Below are 13,929 nucleotides of genomic sequence, written 5' to 3'. Positions count from 1 at the left end.
TTTCTATCTTTTCTTCTTCTTCTTCTTCTTCTTCTCTCTGTTTAGTTTTTCCTGGCAGCGGTGGAGATGTTACAAGAGCTGAGGTCAAAAGTTCACACTGACAGAGAGAAGCACAACACTGTGAGAAGCTGATGGATGCTCTCTGATTGTTTATATTCTTACTGTTTATAAGTTACACTCCTGAAATCCATTCTCTCATCCCTCTGAGTTAAAATTCCTCAGACCTCTGTCTCAGTTTAGTCCTTAACAGAAGAAGTTATCAGTTCCTTCTCTTTCTTCCTTTCCTCCTCGTTTCCTGTCCTTCCTTCCTTCCTTCCTTCCTTCCTTCCTTCCTTCCTTCCTTCCTTCCTCCCTACCTCTCCTCTGAGAGCTGACTGGACGATGCCGCTGAGCGCTTCTGCTCACTTTCACGCACCATGAAATATTCAGAGCTGAATGCATGTCCTGTTTATTATTCATGAGCTCACTTGACATCTCTGAATCATTCACACACACACACACACACACACACACACACACACACACACACACACACACATACACACACACGCAAACACACACACACACACACATTCACACACACACACACACACACACGCACACACACACACACACACACACACACACACACACACACACACACACACACAGTTATATTAGCATACTCTTAGGTTCTCAGCTGGACACATGATAAATGTGCAGAGAGTGTGGCGACACTTTCACTGAAACTCTCTGCGAGAGCAGGACAACGTGTCGGAGGATCTGAGCTCTGCAACACACGAGGCACGTTTATTTATATTTAAATAATATATTAAAGTTGATAAATATAAATATCTGTTCCATCTCCTGTTGACTGTTTGCACACTGAAATAAAAACTACGTTCAGCAGACTGTCGGTCCTAATGAATCATAATGTTTGTGGGATTTCCTGACAATAATTCTGAAGGGACACTTCAGGTAATAATGCAGCTTTAAAAACAGTGTTAAAGTCAAAATGAGAGCCATCGACAGCAGCAGACGCTTCAGTTTAATCTCTTCTTGTATGACACACGTGTTCCTGATCAGTCCAGGAAGTCTGTCTCTAAAACTGGTCCCATAAATCAGATCTTAACTTCATGCTTCTTTAGAAGATGTTCGGGAGGATTCCTCAAATTCCATCAGCATTAAACATGCAGATGAAGTCTGACAACTGTGTGATGAAAACATTCAGAGTTCAAAGCTTCATGAAGCGTCCCCGTCCCTGCAGACCTTTAATGAAAGATCACTGAGGACACATCTCCACCACACTGCACAGATTCAGAGGAGGGTTTCACTTAGAGTCACATGACCACCGCGGAGAGCACATGAAGGCTTCACGTCTGCTCCGCTTCACCCGAGCAGCAGAGCCAGCTTCATGTTCCTGCTCACAGACTCACACGAGAACCACAACTGAAAAAAAAGATCATGAAGGACCCCAAAGAGAAAACACTAAAAATACAGATCTATCTATCTATCTATCTATCTATCTATCTATCTATCTATCTATCTATCTATCTATCTATCTATCTATCTATCTATCTATCTATCTACATATATATATATATGAATACAATATATGTATATATATATATGTATATATATATATATATATATATATATATATATATATATATATATATATAATATAGGCTACATTAAAAATAATACATATATTTAAAAAAAATATATATATATATAAAATGACAAATAATATATATTTTTGAATACAACTAACTTTTTGTTTGTACATATATATTTTGATTAAAAGTAGTTTTTATTAAGTGTACAATAATAGGGGCGCTGGTGGCCTAGCGGTCTAAGCGCCCCAGGTACAGAGGCTACAGTCCTCGTCGCAGGGGTCGCCGGCTCAAATCCCGGCCGGTCAACCATTTCCTGCATGTCTTCCCCCTCTCTACTCCCCACATTTCCTGTCTCTCTTCAGCTGACCTATAAAATAAAGGCAAAAAGGCCAAAAGATATAATTTAATTTAACTTAAAAAAAAGGTAAATAAAAAAAAGTATAATAATAATAATTATAATAATAATTATAATAATTATAATGATAATCTTGGTGTTATTTTTGTTGTTGTTATTATCATTATTATTATTATTATTATTATTATTATTATTATTATTATTTTTATTTTTATTATTATTATTATTATTATTATTATTATTATTATTATTTGATATAACAAGGAGGCAGGAAATGTGGGGAATAGAAAGAGACGGGGAAGACATGCAGCAAATGGGCGAGGCTTGGAGTCGAACACCCAACTGATGCAACAAGGACTGTAGCCTATGTTTATGGGGCATGCGTCTAAACCGCCAACAGCATCCCCTGTATTTATAATTTTAATATAAATCCCTCAGAGCCCTGCAGGTTATCTTTATCTACATGTTAAAAAACATGAGGATCAGGTCTGAACTGGACCCTGAATAAAAACGCTCAGTTTGATGTTGAGTCAAAACAAGGAGGCTGATCAGAATCATTTATGTTACTTCTCTTTAAATTAGCAGCCGGTTAGGGGTTTACTTCCTCCTCAGAGTTCGAGTATCACATTGAGCACAGAGAGGATCAGTGTCTCCTGCAGATACGTCTCTCTCTCTCTCTGCATAGAGCTGCTCTGTGAACACATGAATACTGCATCATCCTCCTCCTCCTCCTCCTCAGTGTGCTGCGAGGCGGCTTCACACATTCTGTGTGCGGACCTTTTCATAATTCAGCATGAATATGCATCACACACCGTATATAGCTGCATCCTCCTGAGGAACGCTCCATCTCTATGGAAACGCTCCTGGAACAGCTGATCACAACTCTGAACCTTCTTCTTCATCATCATCATCATCATCATCATCATCATCATCATCATCATCATCATTATCATCATCAGGTTTATAAGGTAAACGTGATGAAGGCTGTGTGTGTGTGTCAGAGTATCCTCTTCTCCTTGATACACGCTCTGATCATGTGACCATGTGTGTGTATATAACACTCTGACAGGATGTCTTATCATAACTCAGTTTGTGTTTCTTATTTTTAGTGTTTTTATTAAAGTAGTCCTTTAAGCTCTGGATGCTCCTGACCTGTCTCATGTAACATGTTGCTGCAGACGGTAACAGTCTCTCACACAGACCACTTCAGATGCAGGGTCAGTTTGAATGTTCACCACACAGACTTTAATAATCCAACAGAGAGAAAGCTTCAGTATCAGGCTACGTATACGAGCTGAATGAGTCAAAACAAAGCTGCAACCTCTGGTCTTAAATGTAGCTGTTAGCGAGTGTCGTATCTTGACCGCCGGTGATGTGTAGATGCAGAAGGAATCTTGCTAGCTGGCTAGCTTGTATAGTAATATGTTTATTACAAGAATCAAAACCAGTATCGAACAAGCACCCGGAATGCTTGGGAGAACAGCTCTGCAAATCTGCTGACTCCCAGAATGCTGTTGACCAATACTCTTTATAGGTCTGAGAGCCAGTGTCATAGCCTACTACAGAGCCCAAACTTATCTTGACATCTAGTCTTTCGTTATATTGTTCTTCAGCTCTGCTAGCCTAAGGCTCACAAAACTTATCCCTGCAAGTCACAAAACAGGAAGATGGTTTCTATCTAAATGTCTTTGAGAGTCTGAGACAACATAGATTTCTCCTTGACTTGTTTTATATCAGATACTTCATGAGGAGGCTAAAGGCCGACATCAACTCTGTTCACATGCAACACTGATATCAATGAAAACACTGTCGTCACAGTGAAGCTCTCTGCAGCTTCGCCCTCAATCATGTTGGAAACATCACACACTGAGGCTTTAAGCCGTCAGAGGGACCACACTGACCCAGGAGACAGGACAGTGACCCGGTTATCCACAGGCCGGGTCTCAGGCGTCAGAATCAGATTTTTTAATCAAACATCTGGTTTTATAAGCTGCCTTCACTACACCTTAACTACACAATGAGGAGACATGAGATCAGTAGATGCTCTCAGGTCCACAGACAGGTCTGAATCACAGTCAGGTCTGTCGTCTCTCTCTCTCTCTCTCTCTCTCTCTCTCTCTCTCTCCTCTCTCTCTCTCTCTCTCTCTCTCTCTCTCTGTCTCGGTGCTCTGTAACACTCTGGACGTTCAGAGTGAGGTCTGTATGAGCTCAGAGAGCAGACTCTGTACCCTTCAGCTCACTGAGACAGGGTCACAGCCCACACATCAGTCTGCTCACTGCAGCAAATTACTCCTAATGAAGCCTTTACAAAGGCACCATTAACCACAGAGAGAGAGAGAGGGAGAGAGAGAGAGAGAGAGGGAGAGAGAGAGAGAGAGAGAGAGAGAGAGAGAGAGAGAGAGAGAGGGAGAGAGAGAGAAAGAGAGAGAGAGAGGAAGAGAGTCTGCAGCGCTGCAGTAAATCCAATCAACTGCAATCAGATCATCGTCCACAGAAACATTTCTGAGAGGAGGAGAGGATGGAGAGAGAGAGAGATAGAGAGAGAGAGAGAGAGAGAGAGAGAGAGAGAGAGAGAGAGAGAGAGAGAGAGAGAGAGAGAGAGAGAGAGCTGGACAGCAGACATCCGGACAGGTTTCCAGAGATTGATCGATCTCAGCAGCTGACTTCAGTTTGATGGAAAATCATAAATAACCGAGAATCTGGAGCAGTTCAGAGCTAAGATTTCAGCTCTGTGTTTGTGAGGGGGAAGTAAAGCTGTTGTATGTTTTTATTGTAATATCTTAAGTTAAACACTTAAGATAGGGGTCGCAAACGTTTCATTCATTTGTCCCTGTTAAATAAAATCAAATAAAAGCATCTGTTTTCTCTCCTCCTCGGGTACAGACTTCTTTAACACGAAGTTAAACTTTCAACAATCTGAACATTTGGGGGCTTTACACTATGAAGCTGCACATCGCTCTGATGATGGTTCACAGTACTCTCATTCTTTAATGCATCAGACACACAGGACACTTACTAACATTCCTGTTTCTGCCTCCGGCCTCATTCCGTTTACATGCCGTCAGTCTGAAGAACATCGTCTCTACCTCTCATCGTTCTCTCCTTCAGCTCTGTCAGCTTTTAATTTCTACCCTCAACTTTCATCAGAGCCAGTCTCGACCAAACCCTCTGAGGGGAGCGGGGTCAGCAGGGTCAGCTGCTACAACTGAAGCTAGACCTCGCTATCAGGCGGCAGCTAGCTGCACAGGTGTAGGACTGTTTATAGGATGTTTGGTAGACTCATCCATCAGACAAAGAAACACAGGTAATATTATAAAACACGTGATGTACTGCCATGATCTAATGGTTACAGCAAGCTAATTGTTCTTACCTGCAACATCTGTTTGATTCTAGGCTTATGATACAGATCAGTCAGTCTGTGTGTATGTGTGTGTGTGTGTGTGTGTGTGTGTGTGTGTGTGTGTGTGTGTGTGTGTGTGTGTGTGTGTGTGTGTGTGTGTGTGTGTGTGTGTCAGCTCTCTGCTGCTCTTCAGTCTGTGAATCAATCCAGCGAGGATTGCTTAAAATTCAAGCAGAGCTATTAGTGCGTCTGTGGCTCCTGTTTCAAATCCACTTAATCCACTTAAGGCCTGAGAGGGTGTGTGTGCGTGTGTGTGTGTGTGTGTGTGTGTGTTTGTAGGGGGAGGGTGTCAATACTACAGCCGCCAGTTTGCATTAAAGAGGAGAGTGCTGCAGCAGAAACAGGAGCAGCCTAATGTATGTCTGACTGATGAAGACATGAGACGATGAAGGAGCTGCATCACTGAGGAGGAGGAAGGATGTCCCCTCTCTGACTCCTCCCCCTATCTGACTCCGCCCCCTCTTCCTGCTCTCTGTGACTCTAAATGGGACCATCATCAGAGATTGAGACTATAAACTCATTAGTGTTTACTGAGGGAATAAATCAGCTCAGGAGGAGGAGGAACATTGTGTGCGTTTCCACTGAGGCCTGAAGTCCCAGGACGATTATGTAAATCAGGTCAGTGATGTATGGAGAAAAAAAAAGTAACTGCACTACACTGACAGACCAGTAGAGGACAGTAAAAAATGAGACGAAGGCCATTCAACAAAGATGACCCCATAGAAGGAGACAGACAGGCTAGCATCATGATGTGAGACACCACAGTTAGCCTGTTAGCCTGTTAGCAGGAAGGAGATTTCTCTTGAGCTGTTTTTGATCGTGCTTTAATACAGATGAATTCATTGAATCAACTTTTAGAAGAAGACGAGCTCTTGAGACAAAGAGGATTCAAAACGTCTGAAAGGCTCAACCTTAAAGCAAGAAGAAAGATTTTAAAGCCATGTCAGAGATGGACCAGTGTTCCAGTTCAAAGAGCGACCCTGTTAACTGGAGACTCTCAGCCGGATGCATCACTCACAAACGTCTTTAGATGATCATTAAATATCTGATGAGGATATTTGGACATTTGAATAAAAACTAAACCAGGATACATTCCCCAGGACTCTTTCAGTGTTTCAACAGCTGTTGTAAACTCCACAAACACTGACACATTCAGCTGAAGGTCTCCAGCTTACAGGGTCACTCTTCAGACTGGAACACCGGGAGCTGACAGTGACGCATTCACACGGTCAGGCTCAGAGAAGACCAATGTTCAGGAGATATTAAACCGAGTGAATCACAGGTGTGTGTGGTGTTATTGTGGACGGAGGGGAGATAAAAACACTGAGGGTACTCTACCAATCAGAGACGTTCAGCACTGCAGGCCCTGCACCCTAAAGTTCCTCGACCTTTGGAAAGTACTACCCCCACAGCAGGAACTTTTCAGGGGGAGATGAAATACCCAGGAACTAAAGTTAGACCCTGGTTCCTGCGGTCAAACAGCACTTATTAACTGATATACAATCAGAGGAGTCGCCCCCTGCTGGGTGTTACAGGAAGGTGATTTTACGGCTTTAATCTGTGTTTACTGTAAAAACACACAGAGAGGAGACTTGATTTCAAACTGGATTGAAATGAAAGTGTTTGATATTTCACAGCACAGAGAGGCTGATACACTCCTCACAGGTGTGTGTGTGAGTGTGTGTGTGTGTGTGTGTGTGTGTGTGTGTGTGTGTGTGTGTGTGTGTGTGTGTGTGTGTATGTGTGTGTGTGTGTGTGTGTGTGTGTGTGTGTGTGTGTGCGTGTGTGTGCGTGTGTGGGTGGCACAGCCTCCAGCAGGCGACAGCGCTGAGTCACAGAGAATGACCAGATGGTGTCAGAAGGAGAGAGAGAAACAGGAAACAGGGATAAGGAAAGAGAGAGGGAAAGGTGGATGGGAGGGGAATAGAGTAAGAGGAGGAAAAAAAGAGCAGCAGCAGAGAGGGGGAGGGGGCGGGAGACAGACAGAGAGAGAGAGAGAGAGAGAGAGAGAGAGAGAGAGAGAGAGAGAGTGTTCTGTAGCTAGCATTCCTCCAGCCGTGACCGCTCTCTGCATTTTAAACACCTTCTGTCGCTCACAGCCGACTCTGCAGGACCCACCAATTAGCATCGCTCACAAACACACACACATACACACACACACACACACGCACACACACCCTCTGAATATTTAGATTTGCCTGCAGACAGGAAGGAGGGCACACTCACATATAAACACAAATACACTCATGAATCTGGAAGATCTTAAAAGAATAAATACAGATATAGGCATGTTTTGTTTTGTTATTGTTTGTTTTTTATTATGTTGTTGTAAAACATTTGAAGTTAAGATTTAAAAAAAACTCCCCTGCAGAGGGAGAGACTCTGAACGTAGCTTCTGACTTCACCTCAACACACTGAGAGACAATAAAACACACGCAACTAAACATGGATCAGTCTGTGTGTGTGTGTGTGTGTGTGTGTGTGTGTGTGTGTGTGTGTGTGTGTGTGTGTGTGTGTGTGTGTGTGTGAATGTGTGTGTGACCTCAGCAAGGACACCTACAGCAGCAGGTGAATTAATGGACTGACAGAAACATGGAGGATTATTCTGAAACAACACACACACACGTGCGCGCGTGCACGCATGCATGCACATGCACACACACACACACACACACACATTCACACACACACACACACACACACACACACACACACACACACACACACACAGCTCGTCATGTGTTGTTAAAGGTGGATTATCTCCATGTGTACTCGAAGATCGAGGTAGTGATGATGGTGATGCTGATGGGGTGTTGAAATCAAAGATGGCTGCTCTCTGCATTGTCAGTAAAATCTGAACTTCTAATAATGATTTAATGTTTATCTAATAAACCACAGCGATAGTGTTGTGTAAGTTCTATTTGTGGAGATGTTGTCATGTTTCTTTCACCCACAAACTGTCACACAGTGTGTCATCATCGCCTGGAGTCAGCTAACAATGCTAACAACAACAGAAGCTAATGGCTAAAAAAAATAGCTTCAGTGAAAACAACAAAACAAATCAATCTGCAGCTTCTGTTCTGCTCATGAGAGTCTTTGTTTCTTCAGCTACACGAGGATAACGTGAATGTTAGCAGATGTTGTATTCACGCCGTTTGATTGTCTGTAGGAGAGACGTGTTTCTGTGTTTTTCACAATAAGATCCTCCTAGTTTCACTCGTGCCTGCAGAGACGTCTGCAGAAACGAGGACGCTAATGAACGCTGTGAATCTGTGATTAAGGAAGATTAAAAGAGAAGAATTAATTAATAAGGAAGTGCAAAGGAAGTAAGGACTACTGAATCAGAAAATAAATGAATGTGTGTGTGGTGTGTGTGTGTGTTAGTGTGTGTGTGTGTGTGTGTCTGTGTGTTCTCAGTCTTGTATAATCCTCATACTAAACGGGCTGATTGACAGAAGCAGCGGGCCGAGGCGGCGCCGTCTGTTCGCGTCTCCTCTAATTACAATCAGAGGAAACTAAAAGTGACAGAACTCATCAGCTGCCTCCTCTGAGCTCAGAAAGGCAGACACACCATCCCGAGGACTCGCTCCAGGCCGACCAGGATTCTGGTATCTGAGGATCGGACCTTAAACTGCGACATAAATCATGCAGAAATCCTTCTGCAGCTCGCTTCGTTTCATTTCACTGTTTTTTAAAATATCTGAAACCTGTCTGCAGCAGAGCCTGAGGAGCTCCAAGAGGTCTGACCAATCACCTTCTCTCCTGACTCTGACTCGTATCACAGTATCTCCTGCATGTGTATCCGTACTCCATCAGAGGGTGTGAGTCCTCCCTGCTCTGCTGACTCGTACACAGATGTTTTAAAGCGTCTGATTGGCTCAGTAAACAGTATCAGTGTAACCACACCGAGGACAGCTGCCACATTAGACGCTGTGAATCAAAGCCTGTTTTAACATGATGTTTCCAATCACTGAGACAAATAACATCCAGACTCTGAAGACTCCAGACAACAGGCTGCAGACGCTCAGAGGGACGATGAGCACCAACAGGAGCGAGGAGTGAGGAGCAGCATCACTGACTGAAGGAGTGACTGCAGACTGAGAAGAACACTAAAGGTCAGTCTGTTTGCGATCACCAGACCAAACATCTGAGGCTGTATGGCCTCAGCAAAGAGAAGATTCAAAGAGAGTGCTGTAAACAGGATACAGGCCTGCTCATTGTACCTACAGTGTCTAAAAGTATTATGGGAGGTACAGCCTTCAGTTATCAGGCCCCTCTCCTTTGGAATCATCTACCTGTCAGGGTCCGGGAGGCAGACACCCTCTCTACTTTCCTTTTTGATAAAGGTTATAGTTAGAGCTGGCTGAGGCTTAGACCAGCACTTAATTATGCTGCGTTGGGCTTAGACTGCTATAGGCTCAGACTGCTATAGGTTTAGACTGGTATGGGCTCAGACTGCTATAGGCTCATACTGCTATAGGCTTAGACTGGTATGGGCTCAGACTGCTATGGGCTTAGACTGCTATAGGCTTAGACTGCTATAGGTTTAGACTGGTATGGGCTCAGACTGCTATAGGCTCATACTGCTATAGGTTTAGACTGGTATGGGCTCAGACTGCTATAGGCTCAGACTGCTATAGGTTTAGACTGGTATGGGCTCAGACTGCTATAGGCTCATACTGCTATAGGTTTAGACTGGTATGGGCTCAGACTGCTATAGGCTTAGACTGCTACAGGCTTAGACTGCTATAGGCCTAGACTGCTATAGGCCTAGACTGCTATAGGCTCATACTGCTATAGGTTTAGACTGGTATGGGCTCAGACTGCTATAGGCTTAGACTGCTACAGGCTTAGACTGCTATAGGCCTAGACTGCTATAGGCCTAGACTGCTATAGGCCTAGACTGCTATAGGCTCAGACTGCTATAGGCTCAGACTGCTATAGGTTTAGACTGCTATAGGCTCAGACTGCTACAGGCTTAGACTGCCGGGGGAACTGACACACTGGGATCCTGCTGAAAATAAAAGCCCCTGGAAGTTAAGAGTCAGAAACATCCTGAACTCACACCTCATCTGCTCTGCCTGATTCCTGGAGCTCTGCTCGGTTAACTTATTGATCAATGGTTCGTTTTATTCTCTGCTGAGCTTCTAATAAAAGAACTTTAGTCACTCTGTGACTCTTACAGACTCTTATTACTGAATGAAAACAGGTCTTTACCGTCACAATATATCACTCTATATTCCTCTGTGTGACTTCACTTCTCTGTTCTCACAAGACCAAACAGCAGGTCAGACTTTCCACCTTAAACCACCTGAAAAATGACTCCACACTCAGCAACATTCAGAGTACTGCAGGGACACACACCAACACACACGCACACGCACACACACACACACACACACACACACACACACACACACACACACACACACACACACACACAAATACACACACAGCAGTGGTTTGGATCGAGCAGCTTCCAGAAATCTGATGAGAGATCCAGATGCTTTGGCTTTTCAGCTCCACATCCCCGTTTATGACTATGTGTGTGTGTGCGTGTGAGTGTATGTGTGTGTGTGAGTGTGTGTGGGTGTATGTGTGTGTATTCTGAAGGTTAAATTAAATATGCATTAACCTCAATTTCCAGCTCAGTCTGAGGTCAGTTAAACTTGAGAGAGACAGGAGGCAGGATTCAGTCTGGGAGCTCTGTTATCTGAAGGGAACTCTGTCTGAATGGGGGTCAACGACCTCTACTGCGCATCTGTGTGTGTGTGTGTGTGTGTGTGTGTGTGTGTGTGTGTGTGTGTGTGTGTGTGTGTGTGTGTGTGTGTCTATCTATGATGTTTGTATCAGTGCCGGTCGACTGTGACTAGGAGGAGTTCTCCTTCAGGGAACAATCCAGACTGAAAGTAGAGTCAGTTTAGACTTTTAAATCTCTCTGTGAGCTCAGACTTCAGATTCTGACTGAATAACTTCAACAACGCATCTCGTGTTTCATACAGAATCAAACCTGCAGCACGCTACAGGCTGTGTGACGTTAACGAGGACGCTCAGAAATCATGAAAGGAGCAGTTTACTACATTTACCACAGGAAAAGAATAATGTGCATGTAAAGATAAAGAGAGACCTATATGCTGATGTAGATTAAAGTCTGTTGGTGTCATTCATCATGGTTTACATGAATATTCTTATGCAGGTTTATGCAGAATATATGACGGTTGATTTAAAAGTCAGCATTACTCTATGTGTGAATGAGGGGAAGGTCACTTATGCTAATATTTTAATTAATTAATATCAAACCCTGAAATAAACCTTCTTTAACGCCTTGAAAAAAACAAAAGGTGGTTTTCACATTGCCTCTCTATTGAAGTTTGACTGGGAGCAGCTCAAAATGCCTGAGGAGTGACAGCACCCTCCACTACTCCTCCAGCCTCCTGCTCCTCTCTGCAGTTTGATGATTCTGCAAAAGCTTAACAAAAGCAGCTCTGAACAAACGTGGATTCGGAGAAAGAAAAAGTGTTCCCTCTCCGTGTTTCTTTTATAGCTGAAGAATAGCCAGAGAAAGGAGGAATCCCAGCGGGGGGCTTTTATTTCTTATCACCTCCAACACACTTTCAGTCTGAGCCGAGAGCTCGGAGTGACGCTGCCATCTGAAAACACTGAAAACAATAAAGTTTATTCAGCCGGCTGTGTAGAAACACAAACAAGTGGAGCTATTTTCAGCCTGAGCCGCTGCTGCTTCTGCAAACACACTCGTATACATCAATGCATACACACTCATACATACTGTATTTATGGCACACACAACGCTGCACAAACACACAACACACAAACACACATGTAAGAGGGGTGTCACTGTGGATAAAGGGTCCTCATTCTGCAGGTCTAAGATTTCAACGGTTCCCATAAAACACATACAGGAACACCCACACACACAGACACAGACACACACACACAAACACACACACACACACAAACACACAGACACACACACACACACATATCTATGAGGGAGTGTCTTAATAAGGAAAAAGGGTCCTCGCTCTGCAGGACTGACGTGTTCTTGGTCCCTACAAAGATAGAAAAACAGTAACACACACACACACACACACACACACACACACACACACACACACACACACACACATAAACACATGTAAGAGGAGTGTCACTGCGGATAAAGGGTCCTCATTCTTCAGGTCTGAGATTTCCTGGTCCCAACAAAGATAGAATAACCGGAGCTCCCTCACACTCCTACGGGCCTTCAGGTCATGCGTCTCTGGTGATATTTAATGGAGGCACTGTTGCGTAGAGGCGTTTATTCAAAGAGCAGGCAGCAACTTCTCATCTGATTCACACCAGCAATTAAAGAGCAGCCAGATGCCTCAGGGGGGAGGAGGGGGGAGATCAGAAGAAGCATCTAATCGGGAGGCGATGCAGCCGCTCTCCTGTACACACACATATCCTCTCTGTGAGCCACTGGTGTGTGACTCTATTGTCACACTCTGTCTCCATTCACACCTGAGCTCAGCCAATCTGTCATCAGGGCTGCGTGTGCTCGCGGGTTCATTGTGAGGGATCAAAGCGAGGGGAGGTGGAGAGGAGTCATTTTATTTTACAACAAAAAGAGAAAAGCTTGTAGATCGGCTTCCTGTGAGAATAACAGGACGATATTCAGGAGCTACAACAGAACACATGTCTGTGTCAGTGCTCAGAGCTGAGCCCGCTGCTTTGTTATTGTGTTTAAACATTTAGATTATGTTGATTTTTACCTGAGCTGCCATCAACCCAACCACAACAGCCTCTCTGGTGACAGCACCCTCTAGAGACACAGGTTATTATAATCCTCCTCTGCAAGGAGAGCAGGAGGGGGTTTCCTACTGAAGCTGCAAACAGAGGCATTAAGAAGCTTGGAGATGGAGGACGCCATGTTGTTGACATAGACTACTTTCCTGCTAATCAAGAAACAGGCAAAGAGTGGCGGACCTAGCCTAGCCAGCTAGACACAATCACCTGTCACTCAAAGAGGTCATGCCCAAGCGTGCCGGATATGGCGCTGGTGGTGAAGCTTTCAGCAGTGTGTCTGCCCCCTGATGGCTGGCTGCAGTATAGGTCAAAAAATCTGTCTCCCCATTCATTTGAATGGGGGAGCAGTCAAACTTAAAAAAATAAATACACGTTGTACAAATGTTTCTCATATCCGTATGCTGTGGTGATATGTAGTTAGTATTTGAATGTTTTGTGTCCAAGGCCTTGTTTTTCTGAAAAGTTTCTTTTTCGTTAGTTATTAGAGTTTAAAAAACGAGGTTTTACTTCCGGGTTTTCTTTGATTCACAGCCACCGTAGAGTGAAACTTCAAAGGACACACAGCGTCTTGTGACACTACACTGTAGGGCGGAGCTTATTACTGTGGCTTCACAGGCTCTGGCTGCACAATGGTGGCGCCCAGGAGTGGGATTTTTTGGCCTCAGAACCGTACAACGGGAAGAGGCGGAGCAACGCTGTCCATTCTTATTTACAGTCTATGGTCACGCCCCTAATCCTACCTCTCTTCAACCTTAACCTGCTGTAAACAG

General features: G+C 44.0%; 1 protein-coding gene across 6 annotated transcripts in view; it reads right to left on the bottom strand.

Moving 5' to 3' along the window:
* The window catches only part of enox1 (ecto-NOX disulfide-thiol exchanger 1), a 77,072-nt gene that overhangs the window by 31,767 nt on the left and 31,376 nt on the right, over positions 1–13,929 (bottom strand). Inside the window, exon 1 of one of the 6 annotated variants that reach the window (XM_034694608.1) lies at positions 1–51. This exon is cut by the window's left edge and continues 80 nt beyond it. The exons of the other annotated variants lie outside the window; for them this stretch is intronic. The gene's annotated coding sequence lies outside the window, so the exon portion shown is untranslated. Of the gene's footprint in view, positions 52–13,929 lie in introns of those variants that run through there. 6 annotated transcript variants of the gene reach the window in all.

Source organism: Notolabrus celidotus, chromosome 10, assembly GCF_009762535.1.
Source record: "Notolabrus celidotus isolate fNotCel1 chromosome 10, fNotCel1.pri, whole genome shotgun sequence".
Lineage (NCBI taxonomy): Eukaryota > Metazoa > Chordata > Actinopteri > Labriformes > Labridae > Notolabrus > Notolabrus celidotus.
The sequence above is the reverse complement of the archived record's forward strand: the minus strand, read 5'-3'. Positions and strand labels throughout refer to the sequence as shown.